Source organism: Octodon degus, unplaced genomic scaffold (assembly GCF_000260255.1).
Source record: "Octodon degus isolate 3935 unplaced genomic scaffold, OctDeg1.0 scaffold00203, whole genome shotgun sequence".
Classification (NCBI taxonomy): domain Eukaryota; kingdom Metazoa; phylum Chordata; class Mammalia; order Rodentia; family Octodontidae; genus Octodon; species Octodon degus.
In genome coordinates, this window is record NW_004524779.1 from 1001151 (window position 1) to 1022662 (window position 21512).

At 47.7% G+C, this 21512-nt stretch overlaps 2 protein-coding genes across 3 annotated transcripts in view; both read right to left on the reverse strand.

Moving 5' to 3' along the window:
• Nrros (negative regulator of reactive oxygen species) overlaps positions 1-1195 on the reverse strand; it is a 22338-nt gene extending 21143 nt beyond the window's left edge. Inside the window, exon 1 of one of the 2 annotated variants that reach the window (XM_004644544.2) lies at positions 1118-1195. The gene's annotated coding sequence lies outside the window, so the exon portion shown is untranslated. Of the gene's footprint in view, positions 1-1107 lie in introns of both variants that reach the window. The other variant, XM_023704726.1, reaches the window with a different exon arrangement.
• Positions 1196-16629: 15434 nt separating this feature from the next.
• Positions 16630-21512, reverse strand: part of Fbxo45 (F-box protein 45) — a 37953-nt gene continuing 33070 nt past the window's right edge. Inside the window, exon 4 of the transcript XR_002818804.1 lies at positions 16630-16657. The gene's annotated coding sequence lies outside the window, so the exon portion shown is untranslated. The remainder of the gene's footprint in view (positions 16658-21512) is intronic.

Here is a 21512-nt window from a genome sequence, read left to right on the forward strand (position 1 = left end):
AGACGGTCAGGGCGTTTGGCCCAGGCCTCTAGACGAAGACCCCGGGGAGCCCAATTTCCAAAGGGGGCTCGCGAAGTTCCCACGCGGGTGCACCAGATGAAAGCACCTTCCTCTCTCTGAAGAGGAGTTTTGGGTTTTATTTTTAATGCCTGAAGATAGGCATCTAGGGTTCCCCCAGGCCAACAGTGACCTAATCCTTTTGCGGACTCCCAGACACGTGTTGAAGTCGATGGGGTCTGTGAGAAGAGAAAGTCTCCAGGCTCTGACGCCCAGCAAGCACTGCAGCAGGGGCCCTGCATGTTCCTAGAGCGAGGTTCTTTGCACAGGAAATCCGCCGGGTCAGGGCCCTCAACTGAAAGCTTCTGCCTCCCAGTTCCTAACAGGTGGTGCCCTGTGGGGTCCCCTCACTCTCCCAAGAAGCGCCCACCATCGGTCTTGTCCAGGGCCCTGTTCTTTGATCCTGACCTCAGCCACCCCACCCCAGGCTATCCCAGCACACGTGTTCACCTCCTTTCCCCGGTGACACAGCGCCCCCAACTCCTTCCTGCCCAGTTCCTGGGTACAAGGGGAACAATGTTAACCCTAGCATCCAACCCGCATGGAAAGGCCGCATGGAAGACTTCTGAAGAGCCCTAGAAAAAGAGTCCAAAGAGCCAGAGTTCCAGGAAGGCTAGTTGGCCCCACCTGTAGCTCAGCATTCTGGAAGGAAGCCGAGGCAGGAGGATCCTGAGATTCAGGCCCGCCTGAATCTACAGGTAGTGTTCAAGGTCAACCTGGGCTACACAGTGAGACCCTGTATGGAAAAACAAACAAAACAGCTTGAGTGCTAACCTTCCTCTGACACTTAGCGACGGGTCTCAGTAACCCCAGCGGCCCTGCCCAGGACCCATGCACGCGGTGGTGGTGGTCTGGGGTCACCCAGGCCCGGGTCACGTGGTCGGATACCTCAGCACGAGCCTGGGGTGCTAATCCAGGTAAGAGGACTCAACAACCCACGCCCCCGTGTCGCGCGTCGGGGTCTTGGGACAGCGCCACAGCCCCGGCTGCGCCCACGCACAAGTTGCGGCCCAAGACCAGCCAGCGTCGCAGCCCAGCCCACCCCCGCACCCGCACTCACGGCCGCGAGCGCGCGCGGCTCCGGCTCCGCGGGGCGCATCGTCTCGGCCGCCGCCTCCCGCTCCTCGCCTCCCGCAGAGCGGCCGCCGGCTATTTTAACGCTTGCGGAAGGAAGCACGGAAACAGGTCACATGGAGCCCAGTGGCGACTCAGCAGGGGATGCGGCGCGCGCCGGGTCACCCGGAGGTGGCGCCCGCTGCCGCTGGGTTGGGGGTGGCAGCTTGAGCCTTCCTGTGACCCCAGGCTCCTGGCTGGCCGCACGCTGGACGAACGTGGGAGCGGGGAGACCCCGCTACTGTGCCGGGCCTGCGCTCGTGGTCCGTCTGTGCCCTCAGGCGGTTGTCATTACTGGTCTCTTACGGGTCAGCAATGGAAGAGGGGCACAGGAAGGAGGGAAAGTGTGAAGGGAAAAAGAAAGGAAGCAAAAAGGTGGGAGAGAGGAAGAGCGGGAAGGAGAAGGAAGAAAAAAGAAAAGTAAAACCCAGCAGCACTCAGTGGCTGGCTGTCGCAGCCAGGGCTCCAGCTACCCCAGGTGTCCCGAGGCCCTACCAGCGTGATCAGCAATACAGCCCTCGCGAGGGTCCTCAGAGCAGCTTTCAAGAAGCGTCTTCCCCTGGCTGGAGAAGGACAGATAGCCAGGAGCCTGAAGAGACAGCCCTCTCTGCCTCTCCCAGAGGTCAGGGATGTCCCAGGGTTAGGTCACTTTTATTTTTGAGACAAGAGGTCAGTCTCATTCAAACCCAGACTGACCTCAAACTCAGTGATCCTCCTGCCTCAGCCTCCCAAATTCTGGGATTACAGGCGTGCACTGCCATACCTGGCTGGGTCACCCTCTTGTAGCCAGGTGGTTTGTGCCTCTGTGGCATCTGTCCTGAGAGAACAGGAATGTGTCCTTCTTGCCCAGCTGGAACAAAGCCTCTGTTCCCTGGAACAGGCTCCTGTCCAGGTGGCCCTGATGGCCCCAACAAACAAACCATGCAAAAAGAATTTGTCACAGTCGTCCGTTCTGACTGGCCTGTTTCCTTTTGCGGAGATATGACCTCTGCTTCTCTTCTGTGTCTTTAGTGTCCAGTAATATGCTGATGACTCCCAGATTTTAAAATATATTTGGTGGGGCTGAGGAGATAGCTCAGTGGAATAAGCATTTGCCTGGCAAGCGAAAGGACCTGAGTTCAATCCCTGGTTCCACAAAAAAAAAAAAAAAAGTATTTGGCACAGGGTCTCACTATGCAGCTCAGACTCATAGTGATCCTCCTGTTTTCAGCCTCCCTAGCACTGGGATTACAGGTATGAGCCACCATGCCTGGTGTCAGTGACCCTCTCAGCATGCCCAGGGGCAGGGCCAGCAAGGCATGTGGTGCTGGGGATGCAACCCCGGTCCCTGCGCTTGCCTAAGCTCTCTCGCCGGCCCTGACTCCCAGATTTGAATCTCTAGCTCTGGAATTCCATCCCCTGGGAGAATATTCAGATGTTTGCTTATCATCTGTCTGCTGGTCACTCAACTTCTAGATATCCCAGAGTCACCTCAACACAGTAAATCCCAAGTGAGCTCAACTCCTCACATTCACCAGTTGGTCACCAGTTCCTGCTGATTCCAACTCACAAATGTCTCTCGTGTGCTTTTTTTTTTTTTTTTTTTTTTTTTTTTTTTTTTTTTTTTTTTAAGACAGGGTCTTGATACATGACCCAGGCTGGCCTCTAATTTGCAGAGTTCCTCCTGCTTCAGCCTCCTAAGTAAAGGCTCACAGGCATGCACCACCACACCCAGCCAGAGATGTTTCTTGAGTCCAACACTACTCGCTATGCTTGGGTTTATGCCTCCCAACTTGTGTCTAGACCATTTCAGTAGTTTCCTTAAACTGGTTCCCTGCCCCTTTTGTCCCTCTCGAATGTTGACCCCCATCCAGAACCCACTGCCATCAGTCTAAAGGGTGTCACCTCACTCCCTTCTTAGAATCCCTTCGTGCTTTGCCTCTGTACCCCTTACCTGGCTGTTTTTAAACTCTGATTCTGGGGGCCTGGGGAGATGGCTCAGTAGAATAAGCACTTGTCTGGCAAGCGCAAGGGCTTGAGTTCAATCCCTGGTTCTGCCAAAAAAAGAAAGAAAGAAAGAAACTCTGATTCTGCAGGTTTAGGAGTTCCTTGTGGGTACCTGAGTTCTCTCCCCGCTTCGTCCTTTGTTATAGCTTTTATATGAGTTCTCTATAAGATTTCTTTCAAGAAAGGCGGGGGCTGGGGAGATAGCTCAGTTGAATAAGTGTTTGTCCGGCAAGCACAATGGCCTGAGTTCAATCCCTGGCTCCGCAAAAAAAAAAAAAGAACAAGAAAGGCGGCTATAGTTACCATCAGAAAACTTTCAAAACCTGTGGTCTACCCAGACATGGTGGTTCATGGCTTTTATTCTAGAACTCTGGGAGGTTGAGGAAGGAGAATCAAATTCAAGCTCATCCCAGGCGCATTCCCAGCAGTGAGACCCTGTCTCGAAAATTTAAAAATACATAAAAAGGGGTGGAGATGTAGCTCAGTGTGAAGGCCCTGGGTTCAATCCTCAATACTGTGGGAAAATAAAAAGCAAAGGGTCTTAGTGGTTGGTTATGTAGTCAGCCAGCTAGTGCCCATCGCTCTGTACCCCAAGCTTGCTCTGTGGATGGGACCCTAAGCCTTGGAGCCAAAAACAACCTTCCTCCGATGCTCCAGGAGTTCCCATCCCCCCTCTTGGCTGTGTGGCCAATGCAGGGATCAGAGCACTGCTGTTCAACACAAGCTGGGTGTCCTGCCTGGCTGGTGCATCTCCCTCTAGGTCCCCCACCCCACCCCCCACATACCCCAGCTTCTGAGCTGCAGGGCAGAGCGCTCCACCCTATGTCACCCCCCACCCTATGCAACCCTCCCCCCCCTCGCTTCTTTTGTCTACCCAGCCCCTCCCCCTCCCAGAATCCAGTCCCTCCTCCTCTGAACACATGGGGCTTCATTTCATCTGCAACATCCACTGCCTTTTTTTTTTTTTTAATACCAAGGATCAAACTCCAGACCTTGTCCTTGCAAGGCAGACACTTATGCCACTTAGCTATCTCCCTGGCCCTATCCCCTGCCTCAAGGTGACATTTGTGTCAAGGCTTTTTTGGTCTTTTTGAGATAGGGTCTCTCTATGCTGCCCAAGCTAGTCTTAAACTTGCAATGATCCTCCTGTCTCAAAATTTTTGAATTTCTGTCTTGTTTCCCCGACTATGCTCTCTACTTCTGAGGAAAGGGATCATGTACTGTTTCCAAAAATCAGACTGTCCGATGTGCGTAAGAGGCCCAATGAATAAGAGGAAAGAGGGGAAGAAAGGCGCTAGACCCACCCTAGCCATGACTCTCTGGGACCTGCCTGTTGAGGCTTTTTTCTTTCTTAAACTAAATTTTTTGTCTTTTTTTTTTTTTGAGACAGATATCAGGCTAGTCTTGAACTCTACTTTGTAGTCCAGGCTGGCCCCAAACTCTTGGCCAGCCTCCCACGCCAGTCCCTCAAGTGCCGGGATCACAAGTGTGCGCCACAGCATCCTGATATTTGGTTGCTTGTTGGGCCCCTCAGGCTCCAAAGGGAACTCTGAGGCCAAGGTCATGCCCTTCTAACTCCTGCTCCAGAGTTGCCCACCCAGCCCAGGGTACTCAGCCTGGCACAGACAGGGCAGTCATTCCTTCTGGGCCTGCACTTTGGTGACTGGGTTGGCTGAGCTGTGAGCTAGTGCCACCTCTGCTTCTCCCAGCCCCAGCACATGACAGGGAGGGGATTTCCTTTGGGGCCCTCGCTGGGACTCCATCATGCTCTTGCCCCACATGAGGGGGGAGGCTTCGGTAGTTTCATTTCCCTCATTTGGAATGGAGTTTCAAGAACCAAAAATCAAAACCGGAAAGAATAGAGGCCACCGCCCACATGGGCAACACTCAACACCTCACAGTGCCAATCTTGGGAAAGCTTAGGTGTCAGTGCCAAGACCCCTGAGCTCTGGGCAACATGAGGGGAGGGCTTGGCAGATGGGCCTTCCCAGCAGGCTCATGCCTGTCCTCCAGCTATCTGGCGGTAGGGGTGCTCTGGCTCTGTCACTCATGGCCTCCTCAGCCTCTAACACCAGCAGCTGACCCCTGTGGGGACACTGCCTCTTCCTCTTCTGGAAACACTGACTGTATCATGATGGTCAAAGATGACAAGATACCAAGAGATGTTGGTGCCAAGACCCAGCTGGTGGCAGGGTGATAAGGGAAGAGGCCCATATACCCAACCACAGCTGGGGACAGGGAGGAGAGGTTGGGAGTCATGGACACCAGGAACAAGGTGCAGGAGCTGGGTGGATAGAGGAGCACACACTGGCTGGAGATGTCAGGCAGAATGTTCTGGAAGGCCTGATCTGTGCTCTCAGGGATGTGCCTGAGTGGATCAGAAACTGAAGGAGAGATGGGGAAAGTGAGTGATCAGGACACAGCCATATCCAGGAAACTTCAGGAGAGATGATGGTTCCTTGTGTTCCGCCAGGACTTTGTTCACGGCTCTTGGGGGCGGTGTGTGTGTGTGTGGGGGGGGTCACCACCATCTGTTACGGTTCTGCCTTGCTTCCAAGACACTGGCTGCTGGCAGCCTTGGAAAATGGTTTGTCACATTTGTGTGCTTTCCCAAGCAGTCCTTAGTCTACCACCTAATAGAAGTGAGAAAAGATTCCTTTCTTTCTTCCTTCCTTCCTTTCTTTCTTTCTTTCTTTCTTTCTTTCTTTCTTTCTTTCTTTCTTTCTTTCTTTCTTTTTATAGGGTCCTGCTGTATAGTTCAGGCTGGCCTTGAACTCGTCATGATCCTCTTGCTTCAGCCTCCCAAGTGCTGGGATTACAGGCCTGATCTCACACGCTCTCCAAGATTTTTTAACTGAACAAAGGCTAGTGTCACTTGCTGTGAAGCAGCTGGAGAGCTTAAGGATTTGGGAAGTCAAGTTTTGGTAACTGAGAAGTCCCTTTTTGTGACTCACAGATGTGAACCAGAGCCCTTACCATGGGCTCAAGGCCTTAAGACCACATCCCTCCCATGCCCCTCTCATTTCACACCCACCACGTTCCTCCTCGCCCACCCTACTCCTTCACCCACCCCCAAAGTCCTTGCAGCCCCTTAAGCCTGGCAGGCTCCTGTCTCGGGCACGTGCCATTTGCTCCTTCCCAGGCTGGAACCTCCTTCCCCCCTTCCCCTGAGTCTCCACCAGGCCTCTGCTTCAGGGTCATGTCCTCCCTGACCATGCACCTAAAGCCACACCTGTCATTTGCTTTCCTAGTTTGCTTTTCTTCCCTGTATTTTCACTTGTTTCAGTGCTTGGTATTTTATTATCTACTTGCTAATTATCACCACCACCACCCCCCACTAAATTGTGAGCTCCCAAGGAAAGAGCCTCACCTGTCAGGGCTGTGTCCCTGAGCTGACCACTGAGTCATAGAAACCTGCTGTAGACTGCATGGTTTGGTGGACAGACAGAAGGGTGATGGTCTTACAAAGAGCAGTTTCAGCAGAGTGGAGGGCTCGGGAGGCAAGGTACACACACTGGCCAATTAGTAAATGAGGATGCTGAAGGGAAAACGGAAGGATGGCTGCACTTTCAAGAATCGTGGCCATTGAGCCAACAGTGTGGTTCCAGCCCCTGGAAAGGTTGAGGGCTAAAGCCCAGGGGATCGCTTAAAGCCAGGAGTGCCAGGGCAGCCGGGTAATTAATAAAATCCTTGTCCCATCAAAACAAAACAAAGAAGAAAAAAGCAGAAGAGGAGGAAGAGATGGACAAGAAGATGAAGAAGGGGAAAAGGAGAAAGGGAGAAGATAAGCAGAAAATCAGTTAACGGAGAGCCCAACATGCAGAATGAAATTATCTTCTATAAAAGGAGAAGCGCCAGATAGGCATCATCTCCCCGGCAGAAGAGGCCAAGGGAGGTGAGTGGATGTGGGGCTCAGTGCTTATGAAATGGGCTTTAGCCTTCACAAAGCCTCCTTGCCTTGGCAGGGTGGAGGACACTCCAAGCCCTCAGGGAGGAAAACGAAGCAGAAGAGGAATGGTGGTTCCTGGAACAGGGTGGGGTACAGGCTGAGGTCAGCTGAAGGTTCCCGAGAAGTGAGGAAATAGGAGGGAGAGGAGGAAGTGTTGGCAACAGACCAGAGGGGCCTGGCAGTGGCAGGGTGCACACTGCACACAGCCGGGTTCCAAAGCTCACAAATATGTTGCCCACCCAGCAACACCCAAGGGCACTACAAGGCACAGATGAGACTGTGGAGGGACGCCTCTGGGGAGTCTGATGGGGGAAGGAAGGTGGAGGGGAGCTTGCTCTGCTCGACATCCCCCACCTCCCAGGATGATGCAGGGGCCCTGGCTTTTGTATCGGGTGCAGTTTGCAGAGAGGTGGGGCCTAGGGCCTGCAGGATGCTTGCCCTGGACCTGGGAGGTGGGGGATGGCTAAAGCACCCTCAACTGGGGAGTAGAACATCAGCAGGAACTTGGGCTGCAAGGCATGGTGGGAAGTGTGGGTTTGATTGGCAGTTAAGGCAGTTTAGCCGCAAGCTGGGTGGGGGCGGAAGCAGAGAGTAATCTTTTTTTCTCACATCAACATACGGAGAAAGAGGAGCCTCTCAGAGCCAATTGTTACCAGTTTAGTTCTGAGCTGGGTTTCTACCCGTTGATACTCTAGAAAGACCTCTTTTTTTTTTCTTTTCTTTTCTTTTATTGAGAAACAAATAGCAATAAGACAGTTTCAAAACTGATTAATAGGACAGTTTCAATAATTAATACACTGTACATTGTTATCTTCGTTGTGGTTATCCATAGTACAAGATGTAGACATGATATCCTGTCCAAACACTATTAGTACACATCTTTCTTCTCATTGAATTTAGTGAAAGTAGCTGTATATCTATCCTAACTATTCTGCATATACAGGTACAAAATGGTCCTTCCTTTGTGTCCCGTATTTTTTTTTTTTTTTTTTTTTTGGTGGAACCGGGGCTTAAACTCAGGCCCTTGCGCTTGCCAGGGAAGCCCTTATTCCACTGAGCCATCTCCCCGGCCCTGTATCCCGTTTTTTTTTGTTTAGTATATCCTGAGTCTTCACTGACCTTGGGAGAGACTCTTTTTTATGGCTTCTCACCATGGTTACAGAGGTCAAACAACATGGTGCCACTTGTCCCTGCCCCAAGACCCAGGGCTCCAGTCCTCCCAGCCAAGGGATCAATTTCACCTCCCCAAATCTCCCCAAATAGTGATGAGGCCCACCTATCCGACCTACCTTCTCTACTTAGGGAAAATGCCCACCTAACTCTTCCCGAAAGTTGATTCCTGGGAAGTAAAGTCCTCAAGTCACAGTGGAAACTGTCTCCAAGCACAGGGCCTCCTTCCTGAGAGTGACTGAGTCACCAGCAGCCTATACCCAGAGTGAGAGTGCCCTGAGTTCTGGTGAGCAGCGAAAACGGTGACAAAGAAGACACAAGGAAGCCCATGAGCACATGCTTTAAGACCTGCTTTTTGGCGGAACCAGGGATTAAACTTAGGCCCTTGCGCTTGCCAGGCAAGCGCTTATTCTACTGAGCCATTTCCCCATCCCTAGACCTGCTTTTTTGTTTTTCTTCCTTTTCTGCCATCACTGTGTGCCAGACTGCCTGGAGGGTTCAAGGGTCAGCCTAGATTGCATATTGGGACCCCAGCTCAAAAAAAAAAAAAAAAAAGGTGAAGGCCCTCACCATTTTTCTACATGATCTGCCAGTGGCCAATAAGCACATGAAAAGATGCTTAATGTTGTTCACCACTGGGAAAATGAAATCACACTACTACAAGATGCCACTTCACGGCCAATAAGAAGGCTAGAACCAAAATGTCAGACAACAACAAATGGGGCAAAGTTGTGGAGAAAGTAGGGCCCAAATATGCAGTGGGTGAGAATTTCAAGGGGGCAGAAACTTTGGTAAGCAGGATGGGAGTTAGGATGCTCCCCAGAAGAAATGAAAACAAGCTCACACAAAAGCCTGGCAGAGGGCTGGTAAGATAGCTCAGCAGTTTAATGCACCTGCTTAGGCAAGCTTAGGTCAGCGCGTAGGGACCGCAGTTCGGTCCCCAGCACCACATGCTGCGCCAGCCCCGCCCTCAGGGAAGGCTGAGCTGACCAAAAAAAAAAACCTGGCACAGATGTTCATAGTAGCACATTCATGACAGCCAGAAAATGGAACCACCCTACATATCATCAACTGCCCAATGGTGAAATACAGTCCAGTGTCCCTTGCATCCTCAGGGAAACTGCTCCAGGACCCTCTTTAATGCCAAGACCCCCAGATGCACAAGTCCTTTATGTTAAACATCACCTTGGCATGTAACCTAACCTGCTGTATCCTTTAAGTCATCTCTCAATTGCTTTTAATGCCTAATACAACACAAATACTCTGTAAATAGTTCTTAGATTATTTAGCGAACAGTGACAAGGAAAACAGTCAATCTGTATTCACACAGGTGTAATTTAAGAATATGTGTGTATTTTCTACCCATGAGTGGTTGAAGGCACACAGGTAGATTCAGATATAACCAGCAAGCTATGTCTCCACTGTAGTGGAATAGTATTTGACTATAAAAAAGAATAGAGTACTAGCTGGGTGTGGTGGTGCTCACATAGTGAGTTTGAGGCCAGCCTGGACCACACAGTGTGACCCTGTTTAGAAAACAAAGAAGACTGGGTGTGGTAGTGTGCGCCTGGAATCCCAGCGCTTGGGAGACTGAAAGACAGGAGGATCACTACGAGTCCGATCTGTGTAGTGAGACCCTGCAGACCCTCTACTAATTACAGAAAAAAAGAACAAATGCATTGTACCCCTTGGAAATTAGGGTGTGGTTGCTTAATTCAGACTCCACCATCTGATGATTCACCAAGAGCTATAGCGACCAGCACGGGGGCGGGGGGGACAGCCTCTGATGTCACCTGGCAGCAGTGCTATGGACAGTGATCAGCAGTCACTGTGATACAGGCCTTTGTCTCAGGCTGTTCCCTAGTGTGAGCATGACTGTGATGACAGCTGGCCACCTTCTGGGTGCTGCCCTGTCACTTAGCTGGCACGTCGACCTTCCCTGGCATCACCCAGTCCTCTCCAGACAGCATCTCTCCTTTGTGTTTCTTTTGAGACAGTCTCAATCTGCAGTCCAGACTGGCTTTGCACTCACTCTGTGGCCCAGGCTGATCTTGAACTTGCAGCAGTCCTCCTGCCTGAGCTCCTAGGTGCTGGTATTTCAGGCGTGCGCCTCCACACCTGGCTCGGGACAGCGTCTCTTGCTCAGCTTGGCGCAGCCAGTCTCTGCTGCTGGCAACCACAGGTCCTGAGCCACTCGCTCTCCACGTAGTGCCTTCCGTGTGATGAGGGCCCAAGAGGCGTGAGCTTCTGTGTCTCCTGGAGAGCAGGGGAAGTAAGAAGGGGAACTGCACTCTGCACCTAAATTTGGCCAAAAGGAGGAATTGGTTGGCACAGTGGAAGTGACCGGAAACTCGGGAGCAAGCAACTGACCTCTTCAAGTTTCAGACAGAGAGAAATGGCAGGGCAGTTAGATCTGTTTACCAGATTTTAACAATTCAGAGAAAATATTATAGTGTCACGCCTTGGGAAGATGCCAAAGAGTTTAAGAACTTTCTTTCTTTCTTTCTTTCTTTCTTTCTTTCTTTCTTTCTTTCTTTCTTTCTTTCTTTCTTTTCTCTCTCTTCCTCCCTCTCTTCCTTTTTCTCTTTTTCTTAAGTGCTAAGGGTCAGACCCAGAGGCTCTATCACTGAGCTACACTCCAGCCCTTAGTCCCTAAGAACATTCCCTTTGCCTGTGGGATCTCAAGTCAGTAGCAAAAGGAAAGAAGCTAAAAGAAACCTCTCGTGGGGCATCTGAGATGAATACACACTTCTCAGAGAACGAAATTAAAGAAGTGAATAAATATATGAAAAAATGCTCCTCATCACTAGCCACCCATGAAATGCAAATTAAAACAACACAAATACCATCTCACCCCAGAAAGAATGGCTATCATAAAGAAATCAGTCAACAACAGATGTTGGAGAGGCTGTGGGGAAAAAGGAACTCTTCTCCACTGCTGGTGGGAGTGTAGACTGGTGCAACCATTATGGAAATCAGTGTGGAGACTCCTTAAAAAACTAGGACTGGAAATCCCATTCAAGTCTGCTATCCGCCTACTGGGAATTTTCCCGGAGGAACTGAAAGTGTCATATCATAGTGATATATGCGTACCTATGTTATAGCAGCACAATGTGTGATAGTCAGATCTTGGAAACAACCAAGATGCCCATCACATATGGAATGACTGAAAAAGATGTGGTACTTTTGTATAATGGAGTATTACTCAGCTATAAAGAATGATAAACTCAAAGCCTTCATATTATGTGTATGCCACTTAAAGATATACTCATAAGTGAAATAAACCAGACCCACATGTGTAAATATTGTATTGTCTCCCTAGTATAAGAACTCAAGGGGCTGGTGAGATGGCTCAGTGGTCTAAAGCACCTACTTAGAACAAGCTTAACAAACACAGGGACCGTGGTTCAATCCCCCAGCACCACATGCCAGACAGCCCTGCCCCCTGGTGGGCTGAGCTGGCCACACACACACACACACACACACACACACAAATAAATAAATTAAAAAAATAAAAAAAAGAACTCAAAAGAGGAATTACATATAGAAAGGTATAACACAAATAAAAGGCAAGTGAGAACTTGAGGATTGAACAATGAGGAGTGGGCAAGGAGAAAAACTGGGAAACACAACAGGGGCAAAGCCATTCATTTGTACGCACAAGATGGGTGGGGCAGTGATGCTGGGGGACATCAGCAGGTTTTTGAGACTAGTGGTTGGCTGGGGAGATTCTCACCCTGACTAACTGTATGCTGGTGCCTGTGAGCTAGGCGGCTGCACTGAGGAAGGCGATGTGTAATGGAGGGATCACGCTTGGAGTGCCTGTCATCCTGGTCTTCTAAATATGTTCTTCTTGTCATGACATGCCAATTATTGCCATACTGTCTCTCAAGTAAAGGGGTTTTTATTTTTATTTTTTTCTTTAAAAAAAAAGGGTACTAAATGAAAAAAAAAAGACTCAAGAATAAGAAAAAAAATGTCACAGGTCTGTCCTGTTACAATTCTGTATATGGTTAGATTTCTAAACTTCTTTGCAAAAATATGTAAATGCTTATCTCTAGTTTTTTAAAATTATTTTTCCTTCATATTCTGTAAGGACTTAAAGGTCAACATATCAATATTTGATGGAAAATACCTGTTCCATGATATGCCAAAGATGTTTGATATTTAGACAGAGTAAACCGAACAGCATATATTGCAGGTTAATAATAAGCTTCTCTTAACAACCTAAGTTAGCAGATCAAAATTGGAGAAAAGAAAGGGCTGCAATGTCAGCCAACATTTTGGCCCTAGCCTTTCAAGGTCAGTGAAGACTCGGGACATAGAAGAACCTGTACTGTAACATCTTGTAACTCAGTTGTGCTCCAAATTTTCTGATCAAGGAGATTATGGAGCCACAGGGGAATGTGATCAATGATGTATAGTGTGCCTGGGGAGAGTCAGTCACATGGAGAAAAACATTCTCTCAGGCTTTCACAGAGAGCAAATTGGTCAAGCAATGGCCGTGACTCATCCTCATGGATGACACTGACAAAGGATCTACAAAGTGCGGTACAGGGCTACAAGATAAATCCTGAGGGTACTTGACTGACCTTATCAGATACAAAAGTTACATTTCTTGTCACATAAGTCTTGCTTTATCTTGGTCTTAACCATTCAGTAGAAAAGTATAAAAATGAGGTATATAAAGTAAATTCATATTAATATGATGAGCTGTAAAAGGCTCAAGTCAATAACTTCTGAGGATAGCCCACTACTATTTTTTTTTTTTTTTTGTGGAACCGGGGATTGAACTCAGGCCGTTGCGCTTGCCAGGGAAGTGCTTATTCCACTGAGCCATCTCCCCGGCCCAGCCCACTACTATTATAGACTGCTAGACAGTGTTGGTTTGTTTTACTAGATTCAAGCACCTGTAGTATTTAGATGCCAATAGAATACCCACCTCTGACAGGACTAAACAAAAAAAGGGGATACAAAGGAAAAATCATTTTGTATTTATACATACAAAATAGGATAGATATACAGCTACTTTCACTTAATTCAATGAGAAGAAAAAGGTGTACTAATAGTGTTTGGATAAGATATCCTGTCTGCTTCTTGTACTATGGATAACCACTAAGAAGATAACAATGTACAATATATTGATATCGAAACTGTCCTATTGGGGCTGGAGAGATGGCTCAGTGGTCTAAAGCACCTACTTAGAACAAGCTCAGCAAAGCATCAGGGACCGCGGTCAATCCCCCAGCACCACATGCCAGCCAGCCCCGCCCCCTGGTGGGCTGAGCTGGCCACACACACACACCACACTCTCTCTCTCTCTCTCTCTCTCTCTCTCTCTCTCTCTCTCAAATAAAAAAAAAAAAAAAAAAAAAAAAAAGAAAAAAAAGAAACTGTCCTATTAATCAGTTTTGAAACTGTCTTATTGCTATTTGTTTCTCAATAAAATTTAAAAAAGAAAGAAAGAAAGAAACCCTTCCTGCCAGGTCTATACCTATAATCCCAGCACTGGCTGAGGCAGAAGGATAATGTGAGCTTGAGGCCAGCCTGGACTACTTTTAAGACCATGTTTTCAAAACAAAACAACTTAGAAATTTCCTCATCACATATTCCTTAGGCTATAAGAGAAAGTGAATCTAAGTACAACTGGGGTCGCATAATTGGAGAATGGAAGTCTGAGGTGCTTCTGAGAAAGTGAAATCTGCGCGGGAACTGAGGTTGGCATGGGGCTTCAGAGAGTCATTTTTCAAAGCTAAAAAGGGAGCTGCTGCTTGTGGTCAGTGTTGTCAGGTTAGTGGGTGTGTAGAGAAAGCAGAACTCATCACAATTTGTATTGTTTCTGTTTCCTCTGTCAGAGAGACTATCCTTAGAAAAGAGATGCCAGAGGGAAAAATCAACCCAAGTTTGAAGGAAAAAAACTTGCAAAAGCTTTCTCTACCATTATGTGAATTCTAGGACTCTGTCAGGAAGAAATTCTTTTTCAATTTTTTTTTCTTTTTAAAAAAATATTTATTAATTTGGTACAGGGTCTGCTATACAGCTTGAACTCTGTAATCCTCCTGTCTCAGCTTCCTCAAAGCTGGGACTACAGCTGCATGCCAGCTGCCTGGGTTGAGTGGGAGTTCCAGGACTGGCATGGCAGGCAATACCACAGATTAGAACCTGGGTCCTTGTGCTTGCCAGGCAGGCGCTTAGACCACTGAGCTATCTCCCTAGCCATTTTTTTTTCTTTTTTTTAAAAGATGGGATCCCACTAGTAGTCCAGGTTGGCCTTGAACTCTCTATGCAGCCCAAGCTAGCTTCAGATTTGGGCCAATCCTTCTGCTTCAGCCTCCAGATTCCTGGAACTACACGTATGCCCACCACCCTGGCTGGAAGTCTTACTCAGAGTGTGAGGAGATTTGCAAAGAAACGTCCTGCAGACCCTGTCTAGCAGCAGGCAGGAGCTCTTACTGCAACTTTCAGAACAATGAAGAGACTTTCCTACAAACCACAAACCACTGTGTTTGTTGAGTATTAGGATAAAAACAGTCTTGTGGAGAGCTTCTGTGGACTCCAAAGAGGCAGGGGCTGCTTGGAGTCAGTGTAAAGGACTAGAGAAAGTTTGTCCCCTGTCATCTTGTCCTCGAGGAGGTTGCAACATAAATATTTCCAATGAATTACACCAACAGTGGGGTCGTTGGGGTTGCTTGAAGCACACCATGTGGCTCAGAAGTCTTTGGAACTTGTTTACAGGAAGAATTTGAAAGGGTTTTGAGATATCAGCTAGAAAAGTCCTAGAATGCTGGAAGCTGAACTTGGTGAGAGATTCTGGTCAGAATTGATAGAAGACCAAAATGTTAATAGAAAGCAGGCAGTAAAGAGTGAGCTCAGAAGGTTTCAGTGGGAGCAAAGACTTCACTGGCAGTTGAACTAGATGTTATGCTTGGGCAGAAAATTTGTCTACATTTTGCTCACATCCTGAAACTTCATGGGAGACTGAGACTGGGGGTGGTGGGCTAATTACACTAGCAGAGGAAATTTGAAATAGTCCAATGTTCAAGCTGTGGCATGGGTCCTACTGGCTACATATGGTCAGCTCTACAGTGAAAATGGGGGCAAACATTAGAGCCAAAAGATGTGAAAAGTTTTCAGTTTCAACAGAAATCACTTGCAGAGTTGGGGCCATGATGGCTAAAAGATTAGCATTATTAAAAAACCTTTAAAAAATAAACAAAAAACTAAGGGCTGGCCAGATAGCTCAGCGAACTAAAGCACCTGCTTAGCCAGGCACAGAGACTGGGGTTCAATCCCTGGCGTGCTTGCCCCACCCCCAGGGTGTGCTGAGATGGCGACTGAGACTGGATGTGGTGGCACAAGCCTGTAATCCCAGTGCTTGGGAGGCTGAAAACAGGAGGATCACTATGAGTCCAATCTGTGTAATGAGACCCTGTACTAAATACATAAGGTCTGGAAGTCTTACTCAGAGTGTGAGGAGATTTGCAAAGAAATGTCCTGCAAATCCTGTCTAGCAGTGGGCAGGCGCTCTTACTGCAACTTTCAGGACAATGAAGAAACTTTTCGACAAACCACTGTGTCTGTTGAGTATTAGGATAAAAACAGATTCATGGAGAGCTTCTGTGGACTCCAAAGAGTACTGTACTGAATACATAAAAAAAGAATGCAAAATAGCGAAGTTTTCATACGAGAAGAGAGCTCTTGGTCTCCATGGAAATGGCCACCTCGGAAATTGCTTTCCTGGCACTCAGTTCGTAGTACTCAGCCATCCAGGTGCTCAGAGAAAGCTGCAGCCTTCATCCAAGAGGTCCTGGCTACTGCTTTAGCTGATGGCAGACCTTGGTATCATCCACTGGGTGCTAGTTTTTTTTTTTTGGGGGGGGTGCTAGTTTTATAGGCATACAGAATGCAAGAGTTATGGGGTCCTAGAGGCTTCCACCCAGATTTCAGAAGGCCAGGCACTGTGCCCTGAGAGGCAATGTCTGAAGCTGTAGAAATTAATTTGGAAGTGGAGAACTCAGGAAGTTAGAGATGCCAGGAACATGGAGTGTACCCTGAGGAAAGCAGCAGGCTTCAAGTATAGCCCAGCATACCTGAGCCCTTTGGAGCCCATAACTTGCTACAACTTGCCCTGGGTACTAGACATGGGAACTATAGGGTTCAATGTTTTCCCTGCTGGGTTGTGGTCTTGCTTGGATCCAATATCCTTCTATCTCCATATTTCTCCCTTTTGGAATGGGAATGTCCACTCTGTGTATGTTAGAAGCATTTAACTTTCTTTCTGATTTTTTATTTTTTATTTTTTTTTGGCAGAACCGGGGATTGAACTCAGACCCTTGTGCTTGCCAGGGAAGCGCTTACTCCACTGAGCCATCTCCCCGGCCCCTCTTTCTGATTTTTTTAAAAGAATCTTTTATTTATTTATTTGTTTGCTACAGGGTCTTGCTGTGTCTCAGCCTCCCCAGCACTGGAATTACAGGCCTGTGCCACCACACCCAGTTTTGGTGGCTGGCACGGTGGTACAGCATGTGGTGCAGGGGATGGAACCCGGGTCCTTGTGCTTGCCAGGCAGCCACTTAGACTGCTGAGCTATCTCCTCAGCTCCTCTTTCTGACTTTTGTAGAGGCTCACAGCTAAGAGTTTGCCTTGAATCTCAGAGGAGACTTGCACCTGGATTTTTCAGCACTAATGAAATTTTCAAAAGTTCAGCAACTCTTAGAGATGAACTAAATGCATTTTGCATAATGAAATGGGAAAGAATGTTATGATTTAGATCTGAAATGTTCCCAGTGTCGCATGTATTCAGAGATGGGACATTTGGAAGGTGATTGGACCTTAGAGCACTGTACTCACAAGTGGATTTGTCTGTTGATGAGTTCATGGCTGAAAGTGCTACTAAGAGGTAGGAGCTGGTTGGAGGTAGGTGTCTGGGGGTGCCACCTAGAAGGGGGCTCCTTTTCCCTTACCCTTCCCTGTTGCCTGGCTGTCATGGGTTGGGCACCTTCTCCTCTGCTGGGCCCCTCTGTACCTTGTTTCTTCCTTGGCATTAGTTGATCAGCAATTGTGACCACAAACCAAAATAAATCTCTTCTCCTTTAAATTGCAGTCACTGGGTATCGTGTCCAGCAACTTGAAAGTATCTAAGAAACATAAAAAGAAAAAACTTAAATGTTCACCACATTTTCAGCCCTACGTCATTTGCCAACAGCAACCAAGGAAGGGTGGTAACAGCCTGTGTCCGTGTACAGACACTCCTGTGGCTCAGCTCCCTCCTGCCTGTACAGGCAGGGATGTGAAGGCCTGGTCACACCCAGCTCCACTCTCTGAGCACCCTGTGCTCTGGCTATAGTGGAAAAGGACAGAGAAGTGGCCACGCAGCTAGGATCCTTGCAAGGGTGTGAAGCAAGACACAGCCCTCTCCTGGGAAATCAGGGGCCTGGCTTGGCCTCCAGGAATCGTGGATGTCTTTGTGCCATGTTCCCCTCTCATAGTCCAGCGAAGCCTGTAGATGCTGCAGAATCCTGGTTTTCAATGTGGAAAGTCAGTTACAGGAGTTACAGGTTCTAGGAAATAAGCTATAGTGCACTGAAAGACACTTCTGTCCCTAGACCCCAGGTCACCAAGCCTACGGAGGTAGTAGAAGCTCAGAATTCAAAGAAAAAAGTTAAAAGTATTTTATCAATCTATGTTTCAGGGGCCAGCAAGATAGCTCAGCAAGGGGCTTGTGGGTTAGCTCAGTTGTTTAAGCGCCTGCTCTGTCAAACCCAGTCAGGTGCTGAGGACCGTGGTTCGATCCCCAGACCCACGCTTAAGGCAGCCTGAGTCAGCCCCCTGCACCCCCCCCAAATAATCCATCTCAACTTTGGGCTGGCCAAATAGCTCAGCAGATTAAAGTGCCTGCAAGCAGGCTCAGGGGCCAGGGGTTCGATCCCTGGGCCTGCCCTGCCAGCCCTGCCCCTGGGGTGCACTAAGATGGCAATTGAGACTGGGCATGGTGGTGTGTGCCTGTAATCCCAGCTCTTGGGAGCCTGTAAAACAAGTGGATCACTACAAGTCTGATCTAGTAGTGATACCTTGAACACCCTGTAGACCGCCTGAGTCCCAGCATGGAGGCGCTCACCTGTAATCCCAGCACTGGGGAGGCTGAAGCAGGAAGATCACCATGAGTCCAAGTTTTGTAGTGAGACCCTGAAACAACTAAATACATTTAATAAATTTTAAAAGGTATATTTCAGGAGGGTCAACTAAGGTAGAATATGTGATGTTATTCTAAGTTTTATTTATTATTCAAAAATTTATGTTATTATTCAACATAAGACTTGTCTTTGCTAGGTGTGGTGGTGCATGCCTGTAATCCTAGCACTTGGGAGGCTGAGGCAGGAGAATCACAGTAAGTACAAGGGCAGCCTGGGCAACAAACTGAGTTCAATTCCAGCCTGAATTGCATAGTGAAGCCCTCTCTCAAAAAGACTAATAATAATAATTATAATAATAACAATACCAAAAAATTATAAAAGGAGTGGGGGGATCTGGAGGTGTAGTTCAGTGTGGAGACCCTGACTTCAATCTCCTAGTACTGGAAAAGAAGAAGGAGAAGGGTGGAGGCACAGGAAGATGACAGGAGAAGAGGAGGAGGAGGGAGAGGAAGAAGAGGAAAAGGAGGGAGAAGGACCTGGGTTCAGTCCCTGGTACTACATGCCATGCCTGCCCGGTGCTGAGCCAGCCACTGAAACTGGACATGGTGGCGCACGCCTGTATTCCCAGTGCTGGGGAGGCTGAGACCGGAGAATCACTATGAGTCCAAGCTGCATAGTGAGACCCTGCACCAAATAAATTTTTTTTAAAAAGGGGTAAAAAAGTTTTTGGCTATGTAAACCTACAATAAACACAGGCATATTTCCATAACATAGTTTCAGTAGAATAAAATTCCCTCTTTTTCTGTAATTGGTTATGTCTCCTGAGGCAGTTACTAAATAACCAGGAGACCCGTGGCTTTGAATGACAAAGCCGGGCGAAGCAGAAAGAGCCTGGGGCAGACAGGGGTTTCATGCTGAGGATGCAGCTCTGTAGGGGGTCATGGGCCACTTGCCCATGAGGGAAATAGCCTCGAAGATTTTCTCTAGTTGTAAGAAAGGGCCAGGTATGGTGGCACACACCTGTAATCCTAGCACTCCGAGGGCAAGGCAAGAGGAACATCATTTGTTCGAGGCCAGCCTAAGTTGCATAGTGAGCTCAAGGTCAGCCTGAACTGCGGAGTGAAACCCTATCTCAAAAAGACAAGACAAGGGCCAGCCAGATAGCTCAGCAGACTAGAGCACTTGCTTAGGCAGAGCGCAGCGACTGGGGTTTGATGCTGAGACAACCCGGGTGCTCTGAGACAGCAATTGAGATTGGGCGTGGTAGTGCGTGCCTGTCATGCCAGCACTTGAGAAGCTGAAAACAGGAGAATCACTACAAGTCCAATCTATCATAGTGAGACCCTGTAGACCCTGTGCCAAATAAATAAGTAAATAAATTTTTATTTTATTTATTTTTTGGTGGAACCAGGGATTGAACTCAGGCCCTTGCACTTGCCAGGCAAGCACTTATTCTACTGAGCTAATTCCCCTGCCCAAATTTTAAAAAAAAAAAAAAAAAAAGCAAGGGCTGGAGAGATGGCTCAGTGGTCTAAAGCACCTACCCAGAACAAGCTTAGCAAAGCATCAGGGACCGCGGTTCAATCCCCCAGCACCACATGCCAGCCAGCCTCGCCCCCTGGTGGGCTGAGCTGGCCACACACACACACACCACTCTCTCTCTCTCTCTCTCTCTCTCTCTCTCTCTCTCTCTCTCAAATAAATAAAAATTTAAAAAAAAAATAAAAAATAAAAAAAAAAAGCAAGACAGGACAAAACAAAACAAAAAATCTATGACGTCTCAGGGTATAAAGATTACATATCAAACCTGAAGCACCAACCCCTAAACACTAGACACTGCTCCAATCTGTGATACACAGATTATGCTTTCTGCATACCTCTCTCCCTGCACAGTAGAGAGGTGCTGTCTCCCCTCCTACCTAGGCCAGCTCACAGCGCTGGAGTACTTCCTGACATTCTCACAGTCACTCATCCCCAAGACACTCCCCTCTTCATGACTAAAACTCAGCTTCAGCCTTGGGTCAAGGCCTTTGTTCCAGTTAGCCATCATTCTAGCTAGACCCAGGGCCCCTTGGCTCCCCATAATTATAGATATGCCTTAGTATCATTATACTCACCATGGGTTGCACTGAAGTGGCAGATGAATTAATTTATTGGAATTCTACTAACTTTCTCCTGGGATTAGATATATAAACTTACTGGACCATGACAAGGTTGGGAAGGACTTTCTATAGGTTTTATGAATTGAACTGTGACCACTGAAAAGTTGTTTATTTAAATCTTTACCTTTAAAGAGAGGGTCTTAGGGCCAGCCAGATAGTTCAGTGGATTAAAGGACCTGCTTAGGCAGAGCACAGCGGCCAGGGTTCTGTACCCAGCAAGCCGTGCTAGCACCACACCTGGGGTGCTCTGAGATGTAAATGAGACTGGGCGTGGTGGCCTGTACCTGTAATCCCACTGCTTGGTAGGCTGAAAACAGGAGGATCACTACCAGTCTGATCTGTGTAGTGAGAACCTGTAGACCCTGTACTAAATACATATAAATAAATAAATAAATAAAAACAAGGTCTTTAAAGAAGTGGTGAATTCGAAATCAGGTCAATAGGAAACGTGCTAATCCAGAATGACCAGGGTCAGAAGAAGAGAAATTGGACAAGCATGCATGCCAGGGAGAGAGACCTGCTGAGGAGACACTATCCTGCCACGGTTTGATCTCAGACTTAAAACCCTCACAACTGTGAGAAGATGCTATTTTTGTTTTTGTTTGTTTATACCAGGAAGAAAAAAAAAGAAAAAGAGGGAAAACTTGAGGGGGGTGAAGTTGTCAGCATCTAATCCTAGAATGAAGTTTAGCATGAGTAATAGAACAACTTGTGTGGTTCACAAAGTACCAAGTCACACCCAGGATATACTCTTGCAAAATTGCTTAACTTCAATTCAATCAAACTTTAAAATTCAACCTGATAGGGCTGGGGAGATGGCTCAGTGGCATAAGTGAGTGTGATTGGGACCAAACAAAATAATAAAATTCAACCTATCCTTTTTTTTTTTTTTTTTTTTTCAGAACCAGGAATTGAACTCAGGCCCTTGCTCTTGCCAAGGAA